The sequence below is a fragment of the Tursiops truncatus genome, chromosome 10 (genome assembly GCF_011762595.2).
Source record: "Tursiops truncatus isolate mTurTru1 chromosome 10, mTurTru1.mat.Y, whole genome shotgun sequence".
NCBI classification, from domain to species: Eukaryota; Metazoa; Chordata; class Mammalia; order Artiodactyla; family Delphinidae; genus Tursiops; species Tursiops truncatus.
The window spans coordinates 35358610-35380767 of record NC_047043.1 but is presented as its reverse complement, the minus strand read 5'-3'; the positions used below and the strand labels follow the sequence as shown (position 1 = coordinate 35380767).

At 38.4% G+C, this 22158-nt stretch overlaps 1 protein-coding gene across 7 annotated transcripts in view; it reads right to left on the bottom strand.

Moving 5' to 3' along the window:
* The window catches only part of BTBD9 (BTB domain containing 9), a 415523-nt gene that overhangs the window by 330448 nt on the left and 62917 nt on the right, over window positions 1-22158 (bottom strand). The gene's annotated exons all lie outside the window — the stretch shown is intronic.

Sequence of the window (22158 nt, the reverse complement as noted above, 5' to 3'; positions counted from 1 at the left end):
TAAAAGTCATTTTCCTTCTTCTTTTAAAATGAAAATGTGCCTACAAAGTTCAAAAATTTTAAATAGTGCATTCCTAGATGACATCTTAAAAAAAAAAAGAGCAATTTCAAAGCAAAATTCTTTTTTTCCCAATTCAGACATTTATCTTTCCCTAGAGATATGTAAATGAGTAAAGAAGTGAGGGCCACACATAAAAAGAAAACAGTATACTATGATGCTTACCCGAAAACCACACCATAATTCAAATATTGTTAAGGGTCACTGTCAACATGTTTGGGCCAGGAGCACAATCTACCTTTAAATTGTTGTAACCTGATGGAAGGGATAAAAGTTTGATATTGTATTCCTCTAAAGAGAGCAGAGTAAAAAGATGAGCAATAAATCCATAAGGAATGGATATGGCCAGGCAGACACTATAGAAAAGGCACCAGGAAAAATCAATAACTGCAGAAAAGGACGACAGAACCCATGGGTAAAAAGGATGAGTAAATTCTAAGCATTTAAGACCTTTTAGAGAATTTTCAAAAGGAATTTGTTTTACCCAAAATCTAGTCTCTCAGTTAAAAAAAAAAATTATCTTCTTAACCAGAAATTCATAATATTTTTAAAAAGTAACCCACAGGGTTTCCCTGGTGGTGCAGTGGTTGAGAGTCCGCCTGCCGATGCAGGGGACACGGGTTCGTGCCCTGGTCCGGGAAGATTCCACATGCCGCGGAGCGGCTGGGCCCGTGAGCCATGGCCACTGAGCCTGCGCGTCCGGAGCCTGTGCTCCACAACGGGAGAGGCCACAACAGTGAGAGGTCCGCGTATCGCAAAAAAAAAAAAAAAAGTAACCCACAATGTGAATCCTTTTAATGCCTAGTTCTATAAATGTGCCTGGCACTTCATAGTCATTCGTAAAACATCCCTGGGTATTCCAATGAGCTATAAAAGTTGATAAGATAAAACACAATGCTAAGAGGGTTTTCACAAATCCCAGTTATTTACCTGTAAGACTTTCTTTATGAAGCTCTATCACCCCAAGTAGCTATTATGGTTAAACGGATAATGATGTAAAACACCCAGACTGTGCTGGCACAGAGGAGCACTCGATAAATATGAGCTATCCTTCTTTGTGCAGATGGCATTGTCTCAAGTCTTAGGAAATGTCGTGTCTCCAAACTGACCCTCCTGTTAACCTGCTGTGGAGGACAGTAACTCTGTCCCCAGAGCTGGCTCAGTATTTTTGCATCCTGTTTGAGGATCAGAAAGAAAGCAAGATTTTAGTAGGTCCTAACTTAGGTACCGTCAGAGTAAAGGAGGGAAGCAACCTAAAATGACAGTGGTCAGGAGGAGAAAAAAAAAAACCTTAATGGTAATAAGTAGGTTTCTGCAAAAGTAACTTTCCCCAGACAGTTGATACCAGAAGAGATTGTGTAGCTAAGCCTCTAGAAAGTAGGGAACCACTGTCCTACATCTCTCTTTCACAGTTAAGCTTCTCAAAAATGTTGTTTATATATCCTGTTCCCAATTCTCTTCTCTTTTGAACCTAATCCAATCAGGTTTCCATCCCACCACTCATCTAAAACTCCTTCACAAGGGCATTCACGATCTCCATGTTGCCAAATCCAACCGTCAATCATCAGGCCTCGTCTAACGTGACCTCTCAGCAGTACAACACAATGGGTCACTCCGTTTCTTGGCTTCCAAGACACAGTCTTCCCCTGACTTTGCTCCCCCCTCACTGGCTGCTCCTTCTTGGTCTTGGGTGCTGGATCCTTCATCTAACCTCAACCTTTTAATACTGTGGCTCTCATGCAGTCTCACAGCTTTAAGAAGCATCTCATGCTGAGAATTCCTAAATTTATATATCCGGCCCGGACTTTCCCTTAGACTTCAGATACATATTCAACTGTCTCTTCAACATTTCCTCTCAGACATCTAAAAGGCATCTCATATCTAAAATGTTCAAACTGAGCTACTCTAAAACCTACTCTTCACAGTTCTCCTTATCTCAGTCACTGCAATTCCATCCTTTCAGTTGTTCAGGCCAAAACCTTGGTGCCATCCTTGACTCCTTTCTTTCTTTCTTCTCCCATATCAAATCTATCAGCCAATGCCACTAGCTCTCCCTTCAAAATATATCAGAATCTCCAGCATTTTTCCCTTACTTCACTGCTTCTAGTCTCATCCAAGCCAATACCACCACCTTTTGCATAAATTCTTCTTTCTATCCTTGCCCCTCTCCAGACTACCCACCACCCAGCAGTTAGATCAACCAGATCACATGATTCCTCTGCCCACCACCCTCCACTGGCTCCCCATCTCACTCCACCAAGCCCACACAGTCTGATCCCACTTCCTTTCACTGTCTCATACTACTTTCCCTTCTGCTCCAGCTCAAGTGGCCTCTTTCCCATTTGTGGAGTACACCAGGCATGTTCCCACATCAGGGCCAGTTGCCACTCCTTCAGCCTGGAACACTCTTTGCCCACAATGGCTTATTCCCTAATCTTCTTCAGGTCGTTACTCAGATGTCACCTTTATAATGAGCCCTCAACTGTTTGAAGCTGCAAATCCCACCCCATAAATATCCTAGTCCCTCTTCCCTGCTTTACTTATTTTGTTTACTGTCTGTCTCTCCCCATTAGAACATAATCTCCATTAAGACAGGCATTTTTGCGCAATCTGTACTTTGCCGAATCCTTAATGCCTGCAATGCTCAGGCTGTTCAAACTATTCTGGGAAATTTTCATAGGGAAGGCAATGCTCAGGCATCAATCAGGTGGGGTGAAGTTCTCTTGCTTTGTAGAGAACAGATGTCCAATAAATATTTGTTGAATGGATGAATGAATGAAAAAAATGAATGAATGATGTTGCCAATGTGTGGTTTAAGAACTGTTTCCTTGACCTCGGGGTGAAATCTTGGCAGGAACATGGAATGTTTTCTAAAAATTAATTAGGTTTTGAATAGGACTTAAAGATTAGCAGAACTGCTCTACCTAATAGAGGGAGAAGAACTTGGAAGTTCTAAGGGGAAATCCTGGAGGAGAAGGCAGCCAACAAGATTGGGCTCCTGGAGACAGACGTGTCCAAGAGGAAAATACAGATGGCAGCACTGTGGGGAAGAGACTCTAAAACTCGCCTGTGCCTCTCTCTCCTCCACCCCCATAACCCTCTTTGGCCAGATAATTCCTTCTAATCTTCACAGACCCTCCACCCCGCAAAAGGTCAAAGCTCTCCATTAAACGTTCTCCAGTACTGTGTACCCCTTTACATAGCACTTATCACAGTCAGAATTTTACATCAATTTGTAGGCCTGCTTGACTACCTGGCACCCTTACTGGTCTATACGCTCCATGAAAACAGGAACCTATTTTTCACTCAGCTCTGACTACCCAGTGCCCAGCACAGTGCCTGACTCATTAAATATTTTTCAGTGAATAAATGAAAAATAATGTCTAATATAGATTTTTTAAGGCATTAATAACGGGATGGATAATGTTAAAATTTTCCTTCTCTCTTCCAGTGAAAGCCTCAGAAAAGTCTACACTGGCCTCTAATGCTTCTGTTGGACAGGACTCTTCTGGAGGAACTGGAAGCTGTCTTGAACTTCATATCTGGGACAACATGATATAACACAAAATTAGCATATAAGAAGAAAAGAAATGAGAGGCAGAGGAGCTATAAAGAATTAAGTCCTGGGACTGGGATTTCCCAAATAGTCCAGGATAAGTTTTGGACTTTTCAAGACAATGGAACTGGGGGTTTGAGCACTCTTACCTAGACTGCATTAACTGGAAGACTCCAAATGACCCCTGGATTATACTGGGTGGGCCAAAAAGTGCCTTCGGTTTTTTAAGTAAAAATAAAAGACACATTTTTCATCTCCACCAAGAACTTTGTTGAACAACGTACCCACCCTTTTGTTCCACTACCTTCTGCCATTTTTCAGGTCAGGCAACTTCATAACTCCATCTTGCCAAAACTTTTTATTTTTTTGAGCAAAGAACTGTCCCAGGTGCCTTTTACAGTCTTCCAGGGAATTGAAATTTTTTCCATTAAGAGAATTTTTTAAAGACCAAAATAAATGGAAATCCGAAGGTGCAATGTCTGGTGAATACGGTGGATGAATCAGAACTTCCCAGCCAAGTTGTAATTGTTTTTGCCTAGTCATCAAAGAAACATGAGTGCTTCTGTTATCCTGATGGAAGATTACGTGTTTTCTGTTGACTAATTCTGCATGCTTTTCGTCAAGTGCCGCTTTCAGTTGGCCTAACTGGGAGCAGTACTTGTTGGAATTAATCGTTTGGTTTTCGGGAAGGAGCTCATAATAGAGGATTCCCTTCCAATCTCACCATATACACAACATCACCTTCTTTGGATGAAGACTTGCCTTTGGTGTGGTTGGTGGTGGTTCGTTTCACTTGCCCCATGATCTCTTCCATTCCACACTGTTGTACAGTATCCATTTTTCATTGCCTGTCACAATTTGTTTTAAAAATGAAACGTTTTCATTACTTTTCTGTAGAGAATCGCATGTGGAAATGTGGTCAAGAAGTTTTTTTGGCTTAACTTTTGTGGAACCCAATCATCAAAGAGATTCACATAACCAAGCTGGTGCAAATGACTTTCAATGCTTGGTCTGGATATTTTGAGTATATTGGCTATCTCCCACGTGCTATAACATTGGTTGTTCTCAATTATTGTTTTGATTTGATCGCTATCAAGTTCAACTGGTCTACCCGACCATGGGGCATCATCCAGCGAGAAATCTCCAGCATGAAACTTCGCAAACCACTTTTGACACCCTCGATCCATCACGGCACCTTCTCCGTACACTGCACAAATCTCTTTTTGCGTTTCAGTTGCATTTTTACCTTTCTTGAAATAATAAAGCATAATATGCCAAAAATGTTGCTTTTTTTCTTCCATATTCAATATTAAAATGGCTACACAAAAATTCACCAATTTTGATAAGTCTTTCTTTAAATGCACGCTGATATGACAGCTGTCACATAAAACCTAACAAAATTGTTTCGAATGAAGTTAAAGACAACTAAGTGCTACTAGAGCCATCTTACAGAAAAAAACGAACTAACCTTTTGGCCCACCCAATACATATATAAACTGGACCCTTTAAGGCTCACTTAAAAACACAGAGATCTAGCCAGGAAGAATATTACCTATGAGCTTCAATGGAAAGAATAACAATAAAAGCAAAACTCGATAACAGTTTAAATAGTAAATTTTTAAAAATTATGTTTTTAAGAATGTTTCAGGACTTCCATGGTGGCGCAGTGGTTAAGAATCCGCCTACCAATGCAGGGAACATGGGTTCGAGCCCTGGTCTGGGAAGATCCCACATGCCACGGAGCAACTAAGCCCGTGTGCCATAACTACTGAGCCTGCGCTCTAGAGCCCGCGAGCCACAACTACTGAGCCCACACACCACAACTACGGAAGCCCGCACACCTACAGCCTGTGTTCTGCAATAAGAGAAGCCACCACAATGAGAAACCCGTGCACCTCAACAAAGAGTAGCCCTTGCTTGCCGCAACTAGAGAAAGCCTGCGTGCAGCAACGAAGACCCAACACAGCCAAAACTAAATAAAATAAAATAAATTTTTTTAAAAAAGAGTGTTTCATGCCCTTATAAATACTGTAAACTTACTACAAAGGAAACTTTTTCCAAATTCTGTTCTTGCAGGATTATTAAAATACATTATTATAATAAAGGTTACATGACTGTTCATAACTCTCTTTTAGTCATCAGACCAAATTATCTCAAGAATCAATCAATTAATTAATGAGCTAAGTCAAGAAACAGTCACTGAATGCCAACTCTGGACCAGGCACTGGACCAAAAATGAGAAACCATCAATTTATTCAGCCTGCTATATGTAATTCCAACCAGTTAATATATTTCTGTAATTTTATAGTATTACATAAAACATGGTAGTTACAGGTAACTTCACTTCAACATATTTTCTGAAATTTTACTATATATGTGACATAATGCAAGGTACATGTGGGACAAAAAGATGGCTAAGTTCTGCCCTGAAGGAGCTCGTCCTTCAATACATAACTTTTTAACTTTTCTAAATAATCCAATCTAAGAGATTTATACTTATAAGCTATTTGGATGGAGGTTAAAAAAAAAAAAACAAGGAAAGTATATCAATCTATCTACCTGTTTTCTCTTTATAACAGATGGTATAGTTTGATGGAAATACATTCTTAATCATACTAATAAAAAGAAACCATATGGTATTGAACCTTTTCAGCTCTAAGAAGGTGAATCTCAGTAAAATCCTTGGACAAATATGAGTTAAGATTTATAGTTAGCATGATACATGAGCTACATGGTTTGCCATAAAAAGGAGAAGGAGCCAGTCATACGTCAGAATCTTCAGTGAAAAGCAATCTCCCAACTATTAAGAGATTCATGACATGTCTCTCACACAGGTACTATAGACAACTCCACAAATCCTGCAATGTTTTGTCCTCAGAACAAGGAACTTAACTAAACCACACAATGACTAATTCAACCCCCTCAAAGGGAAGAACTTTCCTAATAAAGGAAAAATAAATTGAAATGCTAGCTACTTGAAATCAAGCATTAACTAACGTGTTGCTATTAAATTGCACAGATGAATATTCTGGCCTAAGTTCAAGGGAAGCATGAATGTAAATGCGGGTCATAATGAATGAGCTCTATTTGGAGAATGACTTTAAGGTATACATTACTTTGCAGGTCTCAAAAAAAAAAAAAAATGATCTTCTGATTTTGCTTAGAACAGAGCCTGCATGTTGTTGGAAGTTACCAGAAAATCAACTATGCATTATAATTTCAACTGACATATGTTTTTTACATATGTTTTAGAGCCCAGAAAATACTTAATTCTCTGCCACTGACACTACCCTGGGGTATTCCACAGACTCCAAGATAAAAAAAAATCCAAGAAGGAACATCATCTCTAGAAATAATGGGCATCCAGAACCTTGGCTGTAGTGAAAGAAGCCAGAGGGGATATTAGATTCCACTCTTGCTGTTGCAGCTGAGCCTGCCAAGTCTACCAGTGGGCCAAATTAAGTCTGGTGAATTACAAACACATTTTTCTTTTCAAATGGATAGGAAGCTCCAAAATATATTCATCTTGGGGTCTAAGTAATGTTAAAGCTATGGGCAATGTTACTGAATAGAAACAAAGACTTCAAAAACAATACTACTGCATTCCCCTCAACCATCCCAAGCTGGAAATTTTTATCTGTGTAATGCCTTTGGATTTAATGAGTGACCTGAAGTCCTTTCTCCAGGATATAAGTGTAATCTGCTAGTTAGCCATTCTTCTAGAAGAAACTATTGCTCATGAAAATCTGTTTCTTTGCATCACTGGTTAAAACAATATTACTCAGGATGAGTCAACCCCACGTGTAAACAAGTTTTTGTTGCTGCTGTTCATTAACAGCATAAATGGAGAGGAATGACAAATAAATACATGAAGTATATAACCATTACAGGCGGTTCTCATTATTCGAGGACAACAATTATCTGAAAAGGACTTTTAAAGTAGGGACCAAAATTTCATAGTGAATGTGGGAAAAAAAAAGGTTTTCATTAAGGTAAAAAATTGAAATACCAAATATTAGTGTATTTTATCTTCTATTTAATAAAATTTTAATAATAAATGCAACTATGTACTAACCAAAGTAGCAGTAGTAGCAGCAGCAGTAAACAATTATCAGACAATATTTATATAAATAGCACAAATACAGTGAGAGAGTTTCTTCCAAAAATACCTGGACATCACCAAATTTCCCTTAATTTTTAATAGTCAGATCCTTCTTTTGAAATGCCTACCATGTCATTATTCTGGTGGATTTTCTCTTCTTCAGATGTTCACTAGCCTAACGTTGCCAGAATTTCGCTGCCAATGGCTCTGCATGCAAGTCTGGCAGCAGTTCTTCAACATCACTTTCCTTGCTTTCATTAAATTTTTATCTCCAGTATTTTTGCAAAATCTGCTATTTGACTTTGCAATAGAGTACAATGATTTTACATCTTTGTAACAATCAGTGAAACATTATAACTAACAGGATGGGCAAGAAATGAATGTTTGAGTGGGAGCTAATTTTACGTGGACAGTTAATCAGTAAACATTTTTACATCATGGTAACTTCTATTTCCCTACGCAACCTTTGCGACCACATGGCATGAAATAATAAATATTCAGATAACAAGAGAACCCCATATAGGAAGGGCCACAGTCATCATAGAAATGCTGCTGTCTTTGGAAACTGGAGAAGTTTCTCAGGGGACTAGAAATACATCCCAGAAGCACATCCTAACGTTTTAATACTGCCTGTCTGCATACCCTATCATCACAGTATAAATAAACAGACTGAATAAAATGATACCTAGTCTGCATCTCACTCTTTGGAAATAAGTTTAATCTGGCACCATTCACTAACCATAGCAGCAAAATTAAAATCTTGACTTATTAATTTAAGCATCCAAATGTATATCTGGCAGCTGCCAGAATCTGGATCTACTGAGGGTACTAAGTGCTTTTAGAAGATTAAAATATACGTAGCGTATGGATATTATCCTTATCCTATAAAGTGCGTGTGTATGTGTGTGTGTTTTTATCACCCTGCAGTAAAAGCTATTACTTCAGAACCCTGAAGTCCAGGATAAAACAATTTTTTAAATATCTTTGAAGCCTCACAAAAAACAAAGATAATGCCGTAAGATGATAAGCAGAGATGGAAAAGACAGCATTGTGCATAAAAAAAAAAAATCTTTACAGTCAAACAGACCTGGGCTTCAATCCCAGATGTTGTAGTCTAGCTGTGTAATTGTATATTCATTATGCTGCTCAAGTCTCACATTCCTCATTTGTGAAATACAATAGTTGGACAATAATGCTTAGCTCCCAGGTAAGATCAAATGAAATACTTAAAGTGTCTGGAAAATTGTGGGTATTACCTGTGCTATAAACCATATCTAAGCTAATAAACAGTAACTTTCCTCCTTCTTCCAGGCATTTGGAGGCATGACAGTATATAGCCTCCAAAAAGTCTCCGATGAGGCGCTGTCTGTAAAGACAAGGTTAGGATATCATTATGTGGACTTTGTCAGAATCCCCTGATAAAGGCAGTATTATAAACAAAGCTTCTAAGAAACAATGAGGTCCCAGACCCAAGCACATACCTGATAAGCCTTACAAGTAAGAGGGAAAACATTATTTAGATATATGAATGGGTTCTTTCCCAGTGACATTATATAACTGTCTTTGAAGCTAGACATATCTGGGTTAGAATCCTAGGCCTTTCTGGTTTTGAGATCTTTGAAAAAGCACATAACATTTCTGAGGCTCTGTAAAACAAGAATAATCCCACCTGCCTCGAAGAGCTGTTTTAAGAACTTAGTTTTGTTCTTTAAGTTGTTTAAGAACATGAAATAATTTATGTAAAAGCACTTAGTACACAGAAGGCATCCATCTTATCACCAACACTTCTCAGATAATGTCATTTTTAAAATAAGACATCTACAATTTGTACTTGAAAAAAACAAACCCCAAACCTCCAAAGATCAATATGTGAGTTAGAGTCCTTCAGACCCAGATTCTGCAGGCTATATTTTAAAACACATTATGACAGCAATAATACACATTCCTAAGATCTGTTCCTAAGATGTCATATCTATTGGTCATGTCTTCTCTAAGATGACAACATAAATAACAAACTGATAAAACCAATGGGATAATGGTCAAATAACGAGTACTGTTCAATGACAATGTTCAAAATAATCTCTCAATTGACCAAGCAATTGAAAAGTTTGCAAACATCGCACCATCCTTCTAGGTACGATGTGGGCGATGGCAATAGGCACCATCTGGGCCATATTCTCAGTTTCAATTAAACCTACTGCTTTTTCTTAGTTTGCTTTCTGTCCAGATTCTGGGCACACACACAGGTTTACATAAGTTTTATATTTAAAGATAAGCCCCAGGATCCGTTTTCAAGAGCTACAAGAAAGCTAGAAAATAGCAACATCTTGTTCATACTTAATAGTCATGTCAAAAGAGCTGTTTTTACATACATTTAAAAATGGTACTGGTGGTCAAGGCAGTGATGTCACTATAAGACAAAAATAGAAAGCTGAAAACAGTACCTGGATGTGGGCAATTATTATTATTGTCCCAGGGGCAATTATCTCTAGACTTTTCTTTTGGGTCTTTGCAAATACTCCACTTTCTTGACCCTCCCATCTTCTAATGCACTGGACTAGACAAATTCCCACCCACCCCTCAACCATTTACTTCTCTGAACCTAAGAAACTGAACTGAACCAGAGAAAACCACAGAACAATGCAAATGGAACCACTATTGGCAGACCATGCTGACCCATCTCAAGACAGTCAACCTGACCTCACATGATACAGAATTTCCCTACAAAGTTTATTCTCCCACTGTCTGAACCACCTAGTTCCTACTTTTCTCCACTCTACTCAGACCTTCACCTTCCCTCTCACTCTCAGCTGATGACTCTGTTCCATTCATCCTAAAGAAAACAGAAGCCATCACACTGGCACTCGCAGTATGAAACCAGAGTAGTCTTCTCTTTCTTTCCTCCTGTCACACAAAATTAAGGTGACTCATTTCATTGACTATCTTTTTCTCTCCCTCTTCAATTTCTCTCTCCTGGAGCCTTTTATTCAGCATTTAAAGATGCTTTAGTACCTCTCATTCTTAAAAACACATCTGCTTCCAGCTTCCTTCTTGTATCTTTATTCACCTTCCCAGCAAAGTTCCTTAAGTTATTCATTTTTTCTTTCTACATTTCCTCACCTCCTAGAGCTCTTCTTTAAAAAGTTCAACCCCTTTTCAATTAAAAAAAAATGATGTTACAGCAAATATAACAAAAGATAAATAAAAGTTGAATATCTTTCTACTTTCCTTATTCCATCTTCATTTTCCTGAATAATCAATATTAAAATTTGATGTACATCTTTCCACACCATTCTCTATACTCATACAAATCCATTTAAATGTTTATATTATATATATACATATATATGTATATATGGTAGTTGGTTGACAAAAGAAGCATTATCTGCATCATGTGTTTTTCATCTAACAATTTTTAAGGAAATCCTTCTAGGTTAATTCATATGGATACAATTAATTCTTTTTAATTTTAATGAATTCCCCTTTTCATGGGCATTTTGGTAGTTTACAGGTTTTTTAAAAAAAAAAGTCTTTATTGAATTTGTTACAATATTGCTTCTGTTTTATGCTTTGGTTTTTTGGGTGCGAGGCACGTGGGATCTTAGCTTCCCGACCAGGGAAAGAACCCGCACCCCCTGCATCTGAAGGTGAAGTCTTAACCACTGGACTGACAGGGAAGTCCCAGCTTTTTAAATTTACAAACCTCAACCCATTTATCACCCACCTCAACCATTCCCCACAAAGGAGACAAGGTCTTTAACAAATTTAAGTCAGATCATGTCACATCCTTGCTTAGCACCCTTCCCAGGGACTGCACTTTCAATGAACTACAACCTCTTTAACGTGGCCCTCCAGTCCTAAACAACCTGGTCATTACCCACCTCCCCCTCTACCTCACTACTGCTCTCCAGCCATACTAACTTCTTTTCACTTTCTTATTCAGACCAAGTTATTCCCCTCCTCAAGGGTTTCCTATTTGTCTCTGCTCCAAACACTTTCCCCTCGTGCCTTTGCCTAATTAATTCCTAGTCATCACTTAGGTCTCTACTTAAACATCACTTCCCTAAAAGATCTCCCCTGTCTTGTCCAGTTGAAGCTGTATTCTTCTGCTTTGGCACTAATACTCACTTGTATTTTTCCTTCTTTGCATTTATCATAGCCTATGATTCTTCCTTTACTTGTAGTTATTTTGTTTAATATCTGACTCTCCTACTAAGCTTTAAATTCCATAAGGGGAGGGGATGTGTGTTTAAAGCTCTCCACTGCAGCTCCAGTACCTAGCACAGTGCCTGTCACTTGGTAAGTATTTGTTGAATAATAATAAAAAAAAAAATACTTTTACTTCATTTGGAGAGATCAAGGAAGATTTCCTGGAGGAAACGGCATTTTAGCTTACTAAATAAAGGGACCAGATTTCAGTAGCAGAGATGAAAGAAGCACATTTCAGAAAGAGGAAATTGTTTGCAACCAAATGTTTGGTACTAGTTAGCGATTTTTTAATTCAAAATCCAAAACAATCCTGGCACCAAGTGTAAAATAAAAATCTCACTATATAAAAGTGACAACTCTGCACCTAGCTCAAACTGGTTCCCTCACAACTTCTCTCCACCAATGTCATCCCACTTCCCAGCCACCTAAGTTCTAAACGTTGAAGCTCTCTGACTCAATTTCTTCTCTTCCCCCTCCATATTCAATCAGGCATCAAATTTGACTGTTTTTTTCTTTGAAATGTCTTTCTCAGTGATTCTTTTTCTCTATTTTAACCAAAAACAACCTAATTCGAGCCCTCTTCACATATGGAATTACTACAAGCTTCTCCTAAATCAGGGTTTCTCACCTTTGGCGCTACTGACATTTTCAGCTGGATAATTCTTTGTCGTAGGAGGCTGTCCTGTGCATTGTAGGATGTTTGGCAGCATCCTTGGCTTTACCCACTAGATGCCAGCAGCACTCTTAACTGTGACTGCCAAAAATGTCTCCAGACATCGCCAAATGTCTTCTGGGGTGGGGGAAGAATCACCCCTGGTTGAGAACCACTTTCCCAGATGACCTCATGGGAAAAGCCGTCTAAAATTACCCAATCAAAACTCAACCCATCCTTTCAGGTCAACTCAAATTTCATCTTTTCTATGAAAATATGTCTGCTTATCAACAAACAGATGCACAGTTGTTTAACTCTACAAATAATCAAAAATCTGCACAATAAAACAAATGAGAGACTATGGTTTACTTATCAGTTTGATGAAAAAATTTAAAATAATGATAATACCCATTGGTGACAAGGATGTAGGGAAATAGGTACTATCATAAACTGCTGGTGGGAATAACCTGGTATAATGCTTTGTATGGCATTTACCAATATGTTTCACATTTTAAGATGGTCGTATCTTCTGACGCTACTTATGTAAAGAGATAATCAGATATGTGAGCAAAGACTATACTGTCCTATAAAGGTAAAACCAGAAACATCCTTATAGTCCCCTCAATAGGGGACCAGTTAGGTAAACAACAGTACATTTAGAATACTGTGCTACTGTTAAAAAAGGATAAAGCAGATACTTGTGTACTGACATGGAATGACAGCCACAATGACTATACATATGTGCAACATTTCAAAATTATATGTACTACATGATGTCATTTATATAAATAACATGTTTATGTATGGTTACACACAGAAGACAGACTAGATGAATATATGTCAAAATTCTAACATAATCTCTGTAGTCCAATCACATCTTAGATGTATAAAAGGAACTGTTAAATCATCTTTAAAAATCTCTTGGAAAAGTCCAGTTTGTGAATCTATAACTTTAAATTTTTCGGTTTACTTAAAGCAGGCTTATACATTTATTTACCACCTTTATTTCAGGCAAATATCCTGAGTTGGAATATTCTGTTCTGAGCCATATTTTCGCCCTAGAGAAATCAATGGTAAAAAGGAAGTTTACAGAGAAAAATATATTTTTGTGCATGACAGCTTACCGGTGTGATGCATCTGTGAATCATACTGAAAATATGTCCCTTGAAATCAAAGAAAACAATATGTTTATACAAAGAATGTGCCCCAAAATTCTCCAATAAAGAAAAGTGTTTAATCAAAATATTTGTTGACAGCTGGTTAGTGCCAATTCTAAAGTAGAAAAGAAAATCAGTGTCATTGTAGACTTTTACTTTGTGTACAAGAACTGAATATGCAAATTAGCCCCAAATGGAGACTCATTATCTGTTTTACTCTTCAACTGTGATTTTAAGCACCGTAGGTATATATACACACACACATCCAGAATATACATATATCTCAACAAACCATGCACATCATCTGTTCAGAACTGGGAAATGCATGCATGCTTCTATAATATTAAATGGAAGGCAGATGGTAGGCACTGATCAACAGAAATAAAGTGAAATCCTTCTAAATCCTACTCCCTCTAACAACCCTCTAATTTTTTTCTTCAGAAAGATATAAAGCAGTTCTTCATTACTGTTGATTTCCAACCTCAAAATTACAATAGGCAATGCAAAAGAGCATTTCAAAGAGGAAAAGATTGTCTTTTGGTACAAATTCTCTTTCATAGTCTTAGGTAGGAGATAACACTAACTTTGAAACTCATAGCTTACTGTAGTTTTATCAGTATCTAATGTGTAAATTAGCTCTTTCTATAACTGGAGGTTTAGCTTTCAAAATACATAATTACTGATCATTTTAGCCTGCATCACATTTCTTTTGCAGGGTGAAATGAACTAAAACAGCTGTTACATCCTAATAGCTTCATAATGTGCACAGAATTTCTATGACTATTAGAAATTAAACCTTCCTATCAGGGAAAACATATTCATGTGTATATATGACCCACATTATTTGGAAGTACAATTATTAACTTATGAAATTATAATTTGAAACATAATGAAGTAAGGCTACTAGAGAAAATATTACAGCTCTTAAATGAGGTCAAAGCTGCTGGTCCACACTGATCAGTTCCCCCACCTTTCCTAGCATCAATAAAAGTACTCTGGGCCAAAGGAAGTCCCAGTGTTCATGCTACCACCATTCCCTGCAGGGATCGAGTCCTCTATTTTCATACTGGGTGATGAATTTTTAAAGGTGAACCAAGTCTGGCACTCTGCCCAGAATTGCTGGCAGCTGACAAGCAATCTGGTTTCACTTCTGGTCCAGTCTCTTGAGCTAACCTTGTATCCACAGAAAGCATCCTGATCTAGAGAACGTGTACCATTTATAATGATAACTGAGAAAGCTCTGATGATTGCATTAACCATGGGACTTGTACATACAGTTCTCTTTAAGCATATTTTCTACGGAAAGAATAAAATAGTCTGGTTTCTTAGTATCTCCTTTTAACACTGGAAAAAACAGCAGTGTTAAAAGGATTTTTCCAGAAAAAAAAATGATTATTATCCAACCACCTGCATTCAAGAATGTTAGAGGCATAAAGGGATTCAACAAGATATCTGATGAGCAACTACTATCAAAGGAATATACAGTGAGGTCCAAGAACCACAAAATAATTACAAGATATACAAGATATATTATGTAATTAATGGCTAAATTGGATGATTCAAGCTATAAATGTTATGAAAAGTCAGAGCAATAAATGCTAGGCAGTGTGGGGTGAAATTTAAATATACGTAGGCCTAGGGGGCTTCCCTGGTGGTGCAGTGGTTAAGAATCCGCCTGCCAAGGCAGGGGATATGGGTTCGAGCCCTGGTCCAGGAAGACCCTACATACTGCGGAGAAACTAAGCCACAACTACTGAGCCTGCGCTCTAGAGCCCGCAAGCCACAACTACTGAGCCTGCGTGCCACAACTACTGAAGCCTGCATGCCTAGAGCCCGTGCTCCACAACAAGAGAAGCCACCACAATCAGAAGCCCACACACCACAACAAAGAGTAGCCCATGCTCGCTGCAACTAAAGAAAGCCTGCATGCAGCAACAAACACCCAACGCAGCACAAAATTAATTAATTAATTAATTTAAAATATATATACGTAGTCCTAACTCTCCACTGAGAGAATTATTAACTACTTAACCAGTATCTTCTTTAGATTACCATTTCCAAAGTAAACAGGATTGGAAAATGACTATGTAGCAGTTTTTTTTTTTTTTTTTTTTGGCAGTACGCGGGCCTCTCACTGTTGTGGCCTCTCCCGTTGCGGAGCACAGGCTCCGGACGCGCAGGCTCAGCGGCCATGGCTCACGGGCCCAGCCACTCTGCAGCATGTGGGATCTTCCCGGACCGGGGCACAAACCCACGTCCCCTGCATCAGCAGGTGGACTCTCAACCACTGTGCCACTAGGGAAGCCCCCGGAAAATGACTATGTAATTCACAAATAAATCTGTGTCCAAGTTTGTTTATTTGTTTTTACCTCTAAGATCTAGCAGTCCTTCTTCTTGACCTTCCAAAAAGAAAAGTTAGTGAAGCTTCACTCATCTGATATTATTTCCTCATTCAGTCCCGAAGCTGGGATGGAGGTCCTGGAAGCTCTTCCCCACCATTTCCATTAATCACTGGCTTTCTGCTCCCATTTCTATAGCTCACCTTTGCCTCTGTTTCCTATGCTGGAGGCCCCTGGGTCATATGAAGGACCCTGAAGTCCCAGATGGGTTTGTCTTCTATTCCTTCCTTGCTTTCTACTTGACAGACCCAGAGTCCCATGCCCAATAGTTCAGTGTCTGGCTTCCTGGGTCAGGATTTCCTAAGTTCCATAAGTAAGTGCTGGGAGAGCCACAGTGCCAAAAGAGATTCCAAAAGGAGATCTCGAATTGGAAAACTGACACAACCATGTTAACTTCCTTACAGACAGCATTACCCAACAACGAAGTACCTACAAAAATGCATTATTTTTCTAAGCAAAAGACACACTGGCTCAAATCCTGGCTCTAGCAGAGGGATTTTTTTTTTGCCTTCACTTCTTGGGTATTTTTACTATTCTCTGAATATTACTTGTGAAAATTAACCTAATTCATGGTTCTTCACAGGGACTCCTCTAGTCTTGTTGAAAGAAGTTTAAAAAAAACTTTAAATGAAACCAAGTCCCAGATATCTGAAACAGTTATTCAGGGTCACATGAAGAGAGAATTGTCAGTCACATACTTTCTCTGAGCTTAGGGACATAGGTAGAAGGCATGAGCAGGTAGATGGTAAATAGGGAATTTTTGGTTTTTTTGGCCACGCCACAAAGCTTGTGGGATCTTAGTTCCCCAACTAGCGATTGAACCCAGGTCCTCGGTAGTGAAGGCATGGAGTCCTAACCACTGGACAGTCAGGGAATTCCCGTTAAATAGATGATTTTGACTGCTGAGACCAAGCAGAGAATTTCTAATAAGAACCAAAGATGAAGCTAAAGAAGCAGAAGGGCCCAATGATGGAGAGTTTTGGTTGAAGAGTTTAGATCTGACCAAGTCCACTGCATACTCTGCCTTTGGCAAGAGAACAAAGAGCATCCTTTTCCCTTATTTTTTCCTGCTCAATCCCTTGGTCCCTTTGTCCAAATTTTCTTCAGTAGGATCACCCATAACTATGCTCCAGCATACCATATATATATATGTATATATATATATATAATATATATAAAAATATAAATATCTCTATTATTGCACTGATATCTTACTTTATCAATCTTTAGAAAGTTGTCACTCCTATTATATCATGAAACTCTTAAGAGCAGCAACTGTGTCTTGTCCACCCTTTTATGGTGGCACCTAAACTAAGTGCCTGCAATATAACAGGTATTCAATAAATACCTGTTTGTTGAATAAATGTATGAATGAATAAGTCTTATGAGTAATAGAGTAGAATTGAGGAGAGGGAAAGCAGGAAAAAAAAGATGTTTGATGATCAACTAGGGGGGTACTATCTCAACTTAATCCTGAACCTGACTGCTTGGGAAGCAACTGTACCACTACCATACATAGCTCTTGCCCTTCCAGAATGAAAAACACACAACGGCTGTTTGTGGTAGTAATAACAGGTCATTGGTGTTATTAACATCATCTCACACTTATTAAGAGATACTAATTTATATTCTAAAATTATAAAATAAAATGCAAAGAAAAAGGACAACCCTGTTCTATTTTCTCATGTTTCAAGTCCTCCACTACACACAAAAGAAGCTCAACATGTTATTATCCTTTAAACAAAAATGAAACAAAAACAAAAAGTCTAGATTCAGCTGAAAAACTTAAGTACAAACAGCCATGTCTCAAAGGTCTTATGGAATATAAAACAAGTGGAGGGCTTCCCTGGTGGCGCAGTGGTTGAGAGTCCGCCTGCCGATGCAGGGGACAAGGGTTCGTGCCCCGGTCCGGGAAGATCCCACATGCCGCGGAGCGGCTGCGCCCGTGAGCCATGGCCGCTGAAACTGCGCCTCCGGAGCCTGTGCTCCGTAACAGGAGAGGCCACAACAGTGACAGGCCCGCGTACCACACACACAAAAAAACACAATGAAAAATATTTTTGGTCTAATAAGAGGATCCTAAGTGAAAATAATAAATAGGAAATTCCTCAACTAAAAAGAAAAAAAAAAAAGCAGTTCAAGATGTAAAGAGATCTTGTGAAGAGAAATTCCATAATATATGAAACTTGTTTCTAAATACAGCTGGTGGCACAGTGGTTAAGAATCCGTCTGCCAATGCAGGGGACACGGGTTTGAGCCCTGGTCCAGGAAGATCACACATGCTGCAGAACAACTAAGCCCATGCGCCACAACTACTGAGCCTGTACTCTAGAGCCCGCAAGCCGCAACCACTGAAGCCTGTGCACCTAGAGCCCGTGCTCCGCAACAACAGAAGCCACCACAATGAGAAACCCGCGCACCGCAATGAAGAGTAGCCCCCACTCTCCGCAACTAGAGAAAACCCCGCTCGCAGCAATGAAGACCCAACGCAGCCAAAAATAAATAAAATAAATAAATTTATTAAAAAATAAATAAATATAGCTGAAGCAAAACAAATCAGGAGTTAAGAACACCAGGTTCACTCTGTAATAATAAAGTCTAAAATGATCTTATGGCGAATAAAGGGGGCAGGAAAATTCAAAGTTCTATTGACAAACTGACAAAACATACATAAAGGATTGCTACACTCCCTTTGGGGCATTTTAAAAGAGAAAACTTCCCCAACTGTTCATCCTCCTCCTCCCCCTCATCAGTATCCTTGTCATGCAGGTGGCTATGGCCAGCACGAGCTGAGTGTGGCCACCCCAGGCCCTCTGTTTCAGCATTCCTGGAAACTGTCCCCGCCAAAAAGGCAGCAAGAGCTTCTCCAGGGCTCCATGTCTCCCCCTACTCTTAAGCAGAGCTATTTCTTCACCTCACAGTCTGCAGAGGCAACGTAGGATTGTGACGTTAACTGTGTAGTCACAGACCTGCATATTTAACTTCTCTGAGGCTCAGTTTCCTCATTTGTAAAATGAAGGTAGTTAGTGGTGTTTCTCTCCTAGAGCTATCATGAGAATCATACAAGGAAGCAATGTGTGTCTGGCCCACAATAGATACTCAATAAGTGTTAGACTGTTCTCTTCCTGTCTCTCCTCTGAGGTCCTGTAACCCTCACTCTCTTTTCCTCACTCCTCCTTTCTTCTGCTCTCTGATTCCTTATAAATATTTAATGGAGCTCTCTCCTTTGGGTTACTCTTCTATTTATTTCAAAATTCCAAAGAAAGATTAAAAAAAAGAACTTACTTGATAAAAAAAAATTAAGAGAAAAAAAGAACTTATTTGTATAAAACTGAATAGCTCTACTACAGAAGTCCACTATACTTGGCAGACTACGAGTCAAGGGCTGGCTAGCACCTGAATGTACCTCTGTGGACTTCAGGCATAATTAATGCTCCACATGAGTAGAAGGACTTCAATAGTACAAATAGTTTTACATGCTATTTCACAAATCACAGACTTCAGAAAATTTATATTTAAATATGGTTTTATTTTTTAAAAAGCAATTTTAATCTCTCTTTAGCCCCAGTAAAATTGTTACGATTTAGTGACACCATGTGGCTACATTTTGCTTTGCACTCTTAGAAGAGACTGTTCTGTCTGCAGGTTGCTCTATACTAATTCAATTATGGTATCAAAGTTATAGGTGGAGGTACAATTCAACCTAAGTGTGAACTAAAATGACTACTTTTAAAAAGTGAAACTGTTCCTTCTTCCTTTACAACTGAATAAGGCATTTCTTGACTTCTGAAGACACCAATCATATAAAGAAAGTAAAGGCTCGGCATAATTCTAGCTATGATTATAAAGCATCCTGGTGAACCACTGATTAATGTAAAACTGTCTACCTTTAACGTAAATAAATATATCAATGCCCAGGGGGTTGGGGGAGAACAAAAGAGAAAAGGTGGAAGACACACACGCTTTTGTACAAGGTTAATACGGTAGGGAAAGAATGCTTCCATAAATAGCAATGTTTATTTTCTCATTTGTTTTATGTCTTGTATATCTATAGCACTGTAAGGTACTATAATCTAATGAAAATGGGTAAAAAAATTATGCTGCATCTACTGATGGCCGGGATGAGAGGGGACTTGGAATGTATGGTAGCAATAAAAGAGATTAAAAGTGCAATAAAAGTGCTCTAAACCAAAAAACAGTACAGTTTTAGTATTCATTTAATGAGGCCTCCTAGAGTAGACCAGTTACTCTTGAATAACATTCGATGTACACCAAAGAAAGCCTAAATATCTACAACAATGACCAGAGAATATCACCTCCTTAATCTCAATTTAAAACACCCAGCTCCCCTCTCGGGCTTCCCATGATCACCTATTTTAAATAACTACTCTCCTCCTCTTGACCCTGGGTCACTATCACAGTATCATTTTCACAACATTTACAATTACCTGTTGTGCTCTTATTGTTTATATCTGTTCCTCCCAAATTCTATGAGAGCAGAAATCTTGGCAGTCTTCTTCAGTGTTATGGCCTCAGTATCCAGTACAATGCATAGCACAAAGTAGGAGCTTATTTGTGAAATGAGTGAGTAATGGATGAATAAACAGATGAATAAATGAAGAAAAATCTATTTTCTTAGCTGGTGAAGCATGCCTAAATTTCTTGTTGTAAGTGAAAGTAGAACCGTTCTAGTGAGATGTTTTTCATCATTTATGACCTCTACTGTGACCACTGAGACTAGAAGACAGGCCAGCAGATGCTCTACAGCACCCTTTTGTCCATGACACATTTGGCACATTATAATCTCTCACTCTAAGGAAGGAAGAAAAAGGAGGGAAGGGAAAACTACAATGATTGAAACACTTTCATTAACAGTCAAAGAAATCAATGAACAGAGTGGAGTATATACTAGAATTTAGCACATGATAAATATGGCTGTTCATACTAGTATGGTAAGGAACGATTATTAAATAAATGGTCTTGGTCAACTGATTATCCCTAATCTGAAAAGATACAAGAAAAATATTCTGGCTGGATTAAATATTTAGATACAAAGATAAAAATAACAAGTAGCAGAAAAAATTTATAAAAATATAACACTCTTTAACGTTGGCGTGAGGAACACCTTTCTAAACATGATATCAGACCACCTGAAACCATAAAAAGGACTGACAGATTTGACTACCTTTTTTTAAACATAAAATTCTATATGGTAAAAAGTACTAATAAAACACTAAAAACTAATAACAAATTGCACAGTACATGATAGGCAAAAGTATAATCATACATACACAAATATACGTCTACATGTATATATACACCACATATATACGATATATACATGTATATGTATCAAGGTGTACATACCAACATAAAGTTCTCACAAGCCAAAAACAAAAAGATAATCACCCCAGAAGAAAAATATGCAAAAGACAAAAATAGGCTTTTATAAATGAGAAATAACAAATGTCAAGTATTATAAGATACCCTACACTTCACAGACGATAAAAGAAATCCAACTTAAAGTAAGACAATTTTTTACAGATCATAAATCACATTGGCAAAATGCTGACAACGCCTGCATTGGTGAGGGTTTGGAGAAGGGGCGTTTCTATGTGCTATTGGTAGAGACTGAGTACAGCCGTATCAGAGGGCAAGCTTTATCAATATTTAAAATGTGTACTACATCATAATTTTATAATTAAAATGTCATAAAAAGACATTTCCATTTTGATAAATAAAAACAAAAGGAAAGGAAGAAAGAAGCTCAGTTTTGTGTTAAGTGAGTTCATCCATCCTGTGCCACGTTCTGAACCATCAAGATGCACCCTTCTCAACACCCTTTCTGGCCTCTGTGCTCCCCCGGATTCTCCTCTAACTCTCTGACCAGCCCCTGCAGTACACCTGTCTGCCACCTACTCTTTCCTTCCCTCTCTCAATAGCTATATTCTTAAGGACTGTGCTTTTAGGCCCACTATTCCTCTCCCTCAACTCCCAGGTTTTATACCAAGTTCACTTTTGTAATT